At 35.5% G+C, this 10,445-nt stretch overlaps 1 long non-coding RNA gene across 1 annotated transcript; it reads left to right on the forward strand.

The window, feature by feature from the left end:
* Positions 1 to 9,447: 9,447 nt before the first annotated feature.
* LOC132066751 (uncharacterized) lies at positions 9,448 to 9,951 on the forward strand. The gene is made up of 2 exons (XR_009416934.1): positions 9,448 to 9,715; positions 9,796 to 9,951. It is a non-coding gene; the product is annotated as an uncharacterized LOC132066751 (long non-coding RNA).
* Positions 9,952 to 10,445: the final 494 nt, after the last annotated feature.

Raw genomic sequence — 10,445 nt, forward strand, 5'->3', positions numbered from 1 at the left:
GGTGGTTGTTGGGTGTAAGGTACGTGGGTGGTGGGGGGTGGGTAGGTGAGATTGGGGTAGTGTTGGTAGTAGTGGTAGGTGGGGGGTAGGGTTTGGGTGGGTAGTGATGGGGTGGGTAGTGGGTAGGGTGGCGCGGGGATGGGTTTGAAGGGTGGGGTGGGTAGTGGTTAGGGTAGGTGGTGGAAAAGAAGGGGGAGGGATGGAGCTGGTGATAAAAATTATCCATACAAAAGACCTCTTAATGATATTAAGACTTTGTTCAAGATCTTAATGGTAAAGACTTATTCAAACCAAATAAGTGCTTAGATCTTAATGTAAACAAATGCACTTAATGACATAATGTCTGAACCATTCAGATTCAGAGCTCCATTATATAGAAACAAATGAGGCCTAAATAAATAATTTCTTAACATGTTTTACAATTCTTTAAAAAGTATCGTATTTTGTGGTTGGCATTCCTTAAATATCTGCAGATCCAGATTTGACTTAGACACGCACCCCGATGTGCAGCATTATTTGGCATGGGCCCCTCCTTGGCTCCGTACATTAAGGTTGATGTAGCAAGATTAAATTAAAAAAAAAATGAACTTGATAACTTTGAACTTTAATATATTTAAGTAAAAAATATTTTTAATTTAAAAAACTTGTTGAATTATTGCGAGCAGAAGAAAGAGAACGCGCTTTGAAAGAAGCAATGTCATTTAATTGTTTTATTAAGAATAACAAAAGCATCTCTCAATGCTCAAAGTTTTATATTTAAAGCAAACTTTCATATTTATATATTACATCAAACTATTGAATTCGAATATATTTATATATTACATCAAACTATTGAATTCGAATAAACTCGTAGCTTATAAATTGTATCATTAGTGTAGCCCATTGCATAAGGTATGTGCATTATATCTCTATGTCCTATTAGATCGACACCAAAAATGAAATCATTAATTATTGGGGCCATACTTAAGAAATAAAAATCTAGTGTGCTCCCTAGAAGAGTACAGAAGATGATGTGGTTTTAAGTTAATAGAATCATTCTTCATGTGTGAAATGGTCCCACTAAGTGGCTATCATTATCATAATCTCATTGGAAGATTGTCAAAACACGTTTCTTTTTATTGGACCAATAGTCCCATAATATGTCTTTTATTTTCTTGTTTCATCAAATTGGGCTAAAAAATTCTACAGATGAATGATTAATACCGGTCCATTAAGCTAATAATGTTTTTTCGAAGCCGCCATGTTACATCATGAAATAGGAAATATTCAGTCCTAATCAGTATAGCAATTAGAATGGTTGTGTGGAGAATAAGAGAAGGGAAAAATGTTCAAACGTGGCATACGTTAATAGTTGTGGCTAATTATACTCATACCGTTACAAGATTTGTCCAAATATGATAAGTTTTATAAAAGAACCTGATCAAATTTGTCTTTGGACTATATGCAAAATTGTCTGAATATGCCCTTGAATTTTGTGAAATTGTACAAATTTCCTTTTTCTCAGCCAACTTTCATTGTTGCTCAAAATCAATCACCACTAGATGGACACGGTGGTCAGTGGTAGTAGTCGTTCATTGGAGATTGGACGTGGTGGCAGCCGGTAGGTGACGAAGTCACGAAAAAAGTATCTTTGCATGAAAAATAAAAGAAAAAAAAAATCTTTTAAAAAAACCTATCTAGTCTTTATAGTAGAAATATTTTAGAATTTTGAATTAAACCACTCATATATTTATATTAGTAGAAATATTCTAAAAGGAGTAAGCTGTTACTACTGCATGTTTATAACAAAGGATTAAAGGGAGTATGCTTTGAGAAACACAAAAAAATAAAGAAATGAAAGAAAAAAAAAATGTATAAATCCAGAGCAAAATAGATCTAATATTTTTTTGCATATCTTCGCTTCCTCTGTTACTGCATGTTTGTAACAAAGGATTAAAAGGGTATGCTTTAAGAAACACAAAAAATCAAGAAATGAACAAAATCAAAATAAATATACAAATCAAGAACAAAATAGATCTGTTTTTTTTTTTTTTTTTAAATATCTTCCATTCCTTATGTTTGTAACATATGATTAAAAGGAGTATGCTTTGTTAAATACAAAAAGAATCAAGAAATAGAAAAAAAAAATATGTACAAATCTAGATCAAAATAGATCTGAAATTATTTTTACATATCTTCCATATCTCTGTTATTGTATGTTTGTAACAAAAGATTAAAAGGAGTATGCTTTGATAAGTCCAAAAAAATCAAGAAATGAAAAAAAAAAAAAACATGTACAAATTTGTCACGCCCCCAAACTAGAGTGGGACGTGATTGGCTCTCAATCCTTACTATCCTTTGAGCGAACCCTATGCTACCTAACTGAAAGTCAGCTCTGAACTCAACCTTTAATGAAAAGAAATAGCAAAGTAATTATTTAATAATATGTGAAAACTGAATAATGAATTCAATGAAATATCATTTGAAACATAACCCACTGACAGTCACGAGCCTCTAAGAATTTGAAGTCTAATACATAGTCAATAGGGCAATCCCCATGAATAATAATAATAATGCGTCTAACAATAGTCAATGTCTGGGAAGGAACGGCTACCGCTGGAATGAAATGAAAGGAGCTTGTCAGCTGAACCTAAGCGATCTGCCTCTAGCCACGAGTTTCGTCACCTGCGCACTCAACACCTGCCACACGACATGGCTGGCCCAACGGGCTAAGTATCTCAAACGGTACCCAGTAAGTCTCACAGGCTACCTCCTAAGAAGAAGAAGGTGGAGCGAGACCTTATGGGGTAAACATAACAAGAAGAAAACATGTATCTCCATAAAAAAAAAACATACAACCAATTCAAGAGTTGAAAACTTATAATAGACTGAACACTGGAACTGTAAGCTGAACATGTAAGATGATAACTGAAACTGAACGTTAAGCTAATAACTAAACTGTAATAGAAACCGAGTTACACATAGTGGCCCTACGTATGTGTGGTCTAGAAACACGCACGGGGGAGTGTCGGCCTATCTCCCCAGCAAACAATAGCCACTACGAGCGTGTGGGTAGCTAACCATGGCCGTCGTGGCACACACGCAAGGGAAGGTCGGCTAGCTCTCCCGTCTGAGTCTGGATGTGATCACACCGTTAACTGAACATATAATTTGCAAGCAATTGCACGTAACATGAATGTAACACACGTAAGCATATATTTCTTGAAAACTGAATCTAGAAATCATATAACGCATACAAAATATCAACTATGTCAAAGGATTCTTGCGCACGACCGTAATAAATAAGAATGGATAGGACTGAGTACTTAATGACAAGAATTCATCCTAGGGAATTCTATCGGACACATAGAGTCCATATTAGAAAAGTAAGCCTTAACTTACCTCTGAAGGTTAACCCAATGCATAGCTTTATTACTTGTAACCTTGTTCTATCTCAGTCACGTTCCGGAAAGATTTGAATTGAAATTCCTCCCAAAATAAGAATCACCGATCTACTGTAATGTGTCTAGGCACATCAGTTCACTTTCAGTTTCTTAGTCCCCTTTATTTGAAACAATCTTGATTCAAATTGTGTGAGTATCATTGAAGATTTATCATGACCAACCATTAATTGCTCAAACCATCATGATATAACATGCTTCTTGCACCTTGAAATTTGGACCTAAAGATGGATTCTTGATCTAAGATGTGATTAAGCACTAAAACTAGCAATGCCCAGAAGGATTGGAATAAGATGCTTTATTGATAAGTCACCTCTCAATGAAAAATACCATAGTCATGTCATTTTCGCCATGCACAATACAACATTTTTTTTTTTTTTTTTATAATTTGCAGCGGCACTTGCCAAACTCATATACCTATGCTACTAACCCTTTTTTTTTTCTCTTCCGGGCCATGGCCCACCAACTCTTCCTCATTATTTATTGGGTTATCCATGGTGCCTTTTACTACTTCAAAAAAAAAAAAAAACAACAATAATAATAATAATAATAATAATAATAATTCATATTATGAATATATTGACATATTCCAAATATTTTGCTAAGACCGTGAGGATTCTTCTATTTATTGGGCCACCTAAATTACGTCATTACGCTAGTTATTACCGTAGCCGTAAATCTCTAGATTTACAAGGCTTTACATTCTTCCCCCCTTATATGACATTCATCCTCGAATGTCGAATTTAAGTCATACATGGTCTAATTATAGAGAAGCTTAGGCCTTGTTCCATATTCACTTTTCCCTAATAGCACCAAAATTAGGTAATTCCCAAAATTTTCTACAGAGTTTCCTATGTGACTCGAGCTATCCAAAAGTTTTAAACCAGTCCAAACAATCCAACAAGATATGCCAATATACATGTTACGCCTTCGTTTGCGTCGTAGTAGAACTTATGGTTTTCTAGTCGGGTATGCCTTGGGAATAGAGATTCGAGTTTGAGTTTTGGAGATAGAAAGTGTCTTACCCCGTGTATAAAGGTACCTGCAGGTGTTCCTGGCAATTTACAAGATTAGAAGTTGAACGAATCGAATCGATGCGATCTAAATTGAATCAGAAGAATACCAGACACCAGTCATCGTCGACAGGCCATCGACCCGCTCGTCGAACCGCACCACTAGAACTGTTCTGGTTCCAAGTATAAATATGTGATTCCCGACCCCTTTTCTTATTTTCCTCCATTCCAAATCAGAGAAACCCTAATATTTTCTCTCTTAACCTTTTCCATCATTATTAGTGGAGATTTGGTAAGATCCAAACCCCGTAAACCGTGCTTGTGAAGAAGAAGGTTGTTTCTAGGGTTTCTTCAAGTTGGAGAGCTTAGGAGTTTGGAGTTGAAGTTGATTCTTGAAATCTTAGGCCCCTCAAGGTATGTAAATGATTTCTACCCTTGTATTTAAGTTAATTATCAATAGTTTAGTGGTTTTAAGTGAAGAGAGGGTATTTATGGAAGTGATAAGTTGATGAAGATTAAGAGAGTGAGTTGGGCTATTTTAAGAGATGATTGGGAATAGGTTTGAACATATTTCTATATATAAGTGTTGTTATTGATGTTGTGGACAATGTGGTTGATATTAAATTAAATGGTAAGTTGAAGGGTTGTTAAGCTTATAAGGGGAATATTGCCCGTGATTTTTTAAGCTCTAATTGCAATTGGAAATGATTAGTAGGCGAGATCAGTGTTTTAAAAGGCGGAGGCGTAAGGCGGGGCATTTTACATATGTCTCGACGAGGCGTAAGCCTCGAGGCACGGGGCGTAAGCCCCATGGGTATTTAATTTTTAGTATTTCTTAAAATAATATAATTACAAAAAATATTTTTAAATAGGTAAAATGACATAAAAAAAATAAAAGAAAATCGTAAATAAATATATATATATATATATATATATATATATATATATATATATATATATATATATATATATATATATATATATATATATATAGATGTGCTTGATCCTCACAAAAACTAATCAAAGCAATCCACTATACGCCACTTACAACTTGTAATTATGTATAACATAATTTTACAAGTATAAACAATATAATGAAATAAAAGCTATTATGAAATGCAAATCAATTTTAACATCTTAAGTTCGAACACTGAAAAAATCACAGTTTCTTAAAGCACTATTACTACCATACTATTCATTTTATCTCCCTATAAGCAAATAATCAATAAAATTTATCAATATTACAATTAAAACGTAATTTCTTCATGAACAAAAAATAAAATTATATGATAATTCTGATACATAGGACTTAAGACCGATGACAAGTGAAAATGTACAATTCCGCTATGTGTGTTTTTTTTTTTTTTTTTTAAATATTAAGTGATATTCACCCTCACGACGTTCTCAAATAGGAGTAGTAAATATCCAATACTACGACTTGTTATTTGAGTTACACCCAATCAATAAATTATGTATAACATAATTTTACAAGTATAAACAATATAATGAAATAAAAGCTATTATGAAATGCAAATCAATTCTAACATCCTAACTTTCGAACACTGAAAAAATCACAGTTTCTTAAAACACTATTACTATCATACTATTCATTTTATCTCCCCATAAGTGTCACACCCCGATCTCACTAGGGTGTGATGGGCACCCGACCCCGTAACCGGAGCGGAGCGAACCCTCTGACTCTTACTACGTACTGAGTTTTTTTTTTTTGAACCTTTAAAGCAAACATACTTAATAAGATTATTCATACATAATAAGACTCTTTCGTTGCTTTTAAACCGAATGAAATATATAGCTGTACAAAACTCATATCATAATACAAACTGGCTCCCAAAACCCACGACTCTGTCTGCAAAGTCTCTAACTTCAAGTGAAACATCATGGCATAGTATGCTGACTCGGCGACACTCCAGAACAAGGGAGTTTGCCAACTTCGCTGGAACATCTTCTATCCGTCTGGGCGTACCTGCGCGGCATGAAACGCAGCCCCCGAAGAAGAGGGGTCAGTACGAGCATTGTACTGAGTATGTAAGGCATGAATAGTAGCATAGTATGAAAAGTAGAACATGTCATGTAAAGAGAGTATCCCGAACATATGAGACGTATCATGTGTGTGTAGAATCGTAGCATGTGGAACATATCTTGTAAAGCCGTAAACGTACATATGAAGCATATCGTGTGAAGTCAGAGGCGGAAGTGTGAGTGCCTCTTAGGGCGGAATCATGCATGCTTAATGCTGCGGAACGTGCAGCCCGATCCATATACATTGCTGCGGAACGTGCAGCCCGATCCATATACATTTACACATACTATATTGCTGCGGAACGTGCAGCCCGATCCATTTGTATATACATGTACGTATTCTTTCTCTGAAAACATCTCATTTTCATATATAAAGAAAATAGAACATACCATATTGCCGAGGCGTCGGCTCCGATCCATTTAACCACTTATCCCGCGTCCGGCATCCCGCGTCCGGACGATATCATATCATTCTCCAACCGATCGTGGTGCGCGCCTATAACGCCCGCCCTTTTCCCCATCTTCCCCGTATACATATACATATACGTATACTTATACATGTATCATGTCATAGCATTGGGGAGCCCGAAGAAAAGCTATAACTCTATCGGAGTGACGTAAGGTCGGTAACCTCCGATTATACTATGGAATAACCCGGATCGTCATGTCTCACCTTGGAGGAACGATTATTTAAGCGAGACTATCAACGAAGGGCAACATTAAGGAACATAGAACATGTCATATCATATCATGCACTTTGGAACCTTTAAAATAGTCATTATTCGAAAATAGCTTAACATTTTCATATCGTCGTATCCATGGTAAGAACATATCCTTGACATATTCATCATAGACGTCTTCTTATATCTGGCATCATCCTTGTCGTCATAAAATCATAGTTGTCGTTTTAGTCATGAAAACTATCAAAACGTAAAACTTAGATTTTGGAGAAAATGAATATTTTTGAAAACATTTATAACTTTTAAGAAGAAATCATGTTTTGAAATCATAAATTCTAACCTTGAAAATAAGGTCGTTATGGGAGCATTTATAATATTTCATTATATGATTCATGCCATAGAAAGAAGAGGGCTTAGCCTTAACATACCTGCGCCGCGCCTTACTAGCTACACTTATTCATCCAAGCTTGGTTCCGCTAGTCTACATTCAAGAAAGTTGATGTAACCATTAGATTCATTGACATGTACTTGTCATATCCTTTCAAGTTTCTTCACTTATGGTCTGCCGGAATTTCGGCAGCATCTCCCCTATAAACATACTACCCCCGAGAATATGGCTCGGCCCAATTTTTAATCAACGACAATCCGGGAATTTAACCCGGCCAAACCAACAATAATACCAACAATTATTCTAACAATACTTCAATAACCAATTCAATTCAATTCAATTCAATTCAATTCACATAATCTTCCAACAATTTAATTAACATACTACTTCATCCAAAACCTACAACTTCAACAACAACCATGTATTTAATTATCATTCATATACATTGACTTCAACAACACCCTTCATTCTACATCACATAATCCATAATGACCATGATTAAAATGTCAAATAACATCAATTTACCATAACTTACCAAAGCACCTACTATTTGACCATAACCATTCTTTACATATTTCCATGCATTTCCATCACAAAATACATAACCACATCAACTAACACACTACATAGAAATTGCTCCACCATCTCCACACAACACACACACACACACGGCCCATGTCCAACCTTCCCAACTTCAACCAAAATCACCAAACTTCCATTTCCAATATAAATTCCATAACAACAACAACTAGAATTCTACATAAAAATTAGTTAACCTTGCCTACACACCACATGCATACACACGGCCACACCATGCAAACTCCCATAATTTCATGAAGTCTATCCATTTCTACACACTACAATAACAACCACACATTACATAGAATTAATTCATTCTCCCCTACACAACATCACACATGCACGACCCAACATCAACATCATTCTTTCATGAACTTCATTCATTTCTTTACACTCCAACATGCATAAATCATCCATAAAATATGTAAAGGAAGGTTGAACACATACCTTTTTCCACTCATCTTCTTCATTCCTAAGGGCATATATTGGTCAAATGAACGATTTAATTGTTCCAACAACTCTCCCATGTTAATGAGGGCCTTCAACTTAGTTGAAATACTAGAAGAAATAAATTTTTCTTGATCATGTTCCATGGCTTCCATTTTTGGAGCCATGGCCGAACTCCCTCTTTACTCTCCTCTCTTTTTTTTTTTTTCAAGTCTTTTTTTTTTTTGTAAGACATATGACTAATGATCTTATATATATATATTTATACATCATGTGAGGGCACATGCCTCTCTCTCTAGAATTCTCTAGAAATTTCTTTTCTTTTTCTTGAATTTTTCTAAGTTGGTCAAGGAAGACTAATTGTCTTCTTTTGCAAGATTTGGCCCCATGTATTTTTCATCATTTACAATTTTCCCCCCACTTAATATGGAATGACCACATGCCTCCTTTTCTTTCTCCTCCTAGAGTTTTTCTTCTTTTTTTTTCTTGAATTTTTCTTACAAAATAAAAGATGACTCATCGTCTTACCATGTACGCTTTGGTCCACATATTTCCATCACATGGTCCTTATGCCCTTTTGGAGCCTTCATGAAACTTATGTGAAATTCCCGTTTTACCCCTCGACTTTCCTCAATATGACAATTTTGCCCCTAACCTTCCGCATTATTTTCGGGGTGCATTTTGCGAATTCCTCTTTTTGCCCTTAGCCTCTCACAATATTTCCATACCAATAATATTCATAGCCACTATCCATAACCCACTTACGCATCAGAGTCATTTGGACAATAGTCTTACTTCCCAACATTTCATGACTACCTCGAATTATCCGAACGTACGAAGTACGGGCTATAACAATAAGCAAATAATCAATAAAATTTATCAATATTACAATTAAAACGTAATTTCTTCATGAACAAAAAATAAAATTATATGATAATTCTGATACATAGGACTGAAGACCAATGTCAAGTAAAAATGTACAATTCCGCTATGTGTTTTTTTAAAAAAAAATATTAAGTGATATTCACCCTCACGACGTTCTCAAATAGGAGTAGTAAATATCCAATACTACGACTTGTTATTTGAGTTACACCCAATCTTCTATTTCTATAGATGAAAAACTATTAAGTATCATTATTTTAAACAATTATGAGGGTGTATGATTTTAATTAAGGAATTTAAAATATAATTTGTGTAAAAACTGTTAGGCGAGCCTCGGGCGTTGGGAGTTAGGCGTGTTTAAGGCGTACGGTCGGGCGCTTAGGGCGTAAGCCTCACAGGAACTAAGCCCCGCACGTTAGCCCCGGGGTGTTTTGCCACTGCCCTGCCCCGAAGCGAGCCACAGGGCGAGTCCTGACACTGCCTTTTAAAACACTAGGCGAGATAAATAGTCTAATTAAGGCCTATGTTATCTTGATTGTAGACTTACGAGCTCGAGGATTAGGAGTTAGATGATTGGATACGGTTCGAGGTATGTTAAGGCTATCCCTTCTTTCTTTTGGCATGATCCTATGATATGAACCCACAAGTAAGCAAACGAGCTTCCATATTACTGTACTCTTAGAAGCATTAGGAGTGCTTCAGTCTTTGATGTCCCTATACCCCGATTATGATTATTCCTTCTATTCATTGGTCCAGTTTATGTTCATAGTTATTCATGCATTACATTCACTTACATATATTTATATGCATATTGACCCGTGACCAGAAGGCGTTATATACGCGTATATTACATGTATATGGGGTATGAGGGAAAAGAGGGAAGGCGTTATATACGCGTATATTACATGTATATGGGGTATGAGGTAAAAGAGGGAAGGCGTTATATACGCGTATATTACATGTATATGGGGTATGA

The sequence above is a fragment of the Lycium ferocissimum genome, chromosome 8 (genome assembly GCF_029784015.1).
Source record: "Lycium ferocissimum isolate CSIRO_LF1 chromosome 8, AGI_CSIRO_Lferr_CH_V1, whole genome shotgun sequence".
Taxonomy (NCBI): domain Eukaryota; kingdom Viridiplantae; phylum Streptophyta; class Magnoliopsida; order Solanales; family Solanaceae; genus Lycium; species Lycium ferocissimum.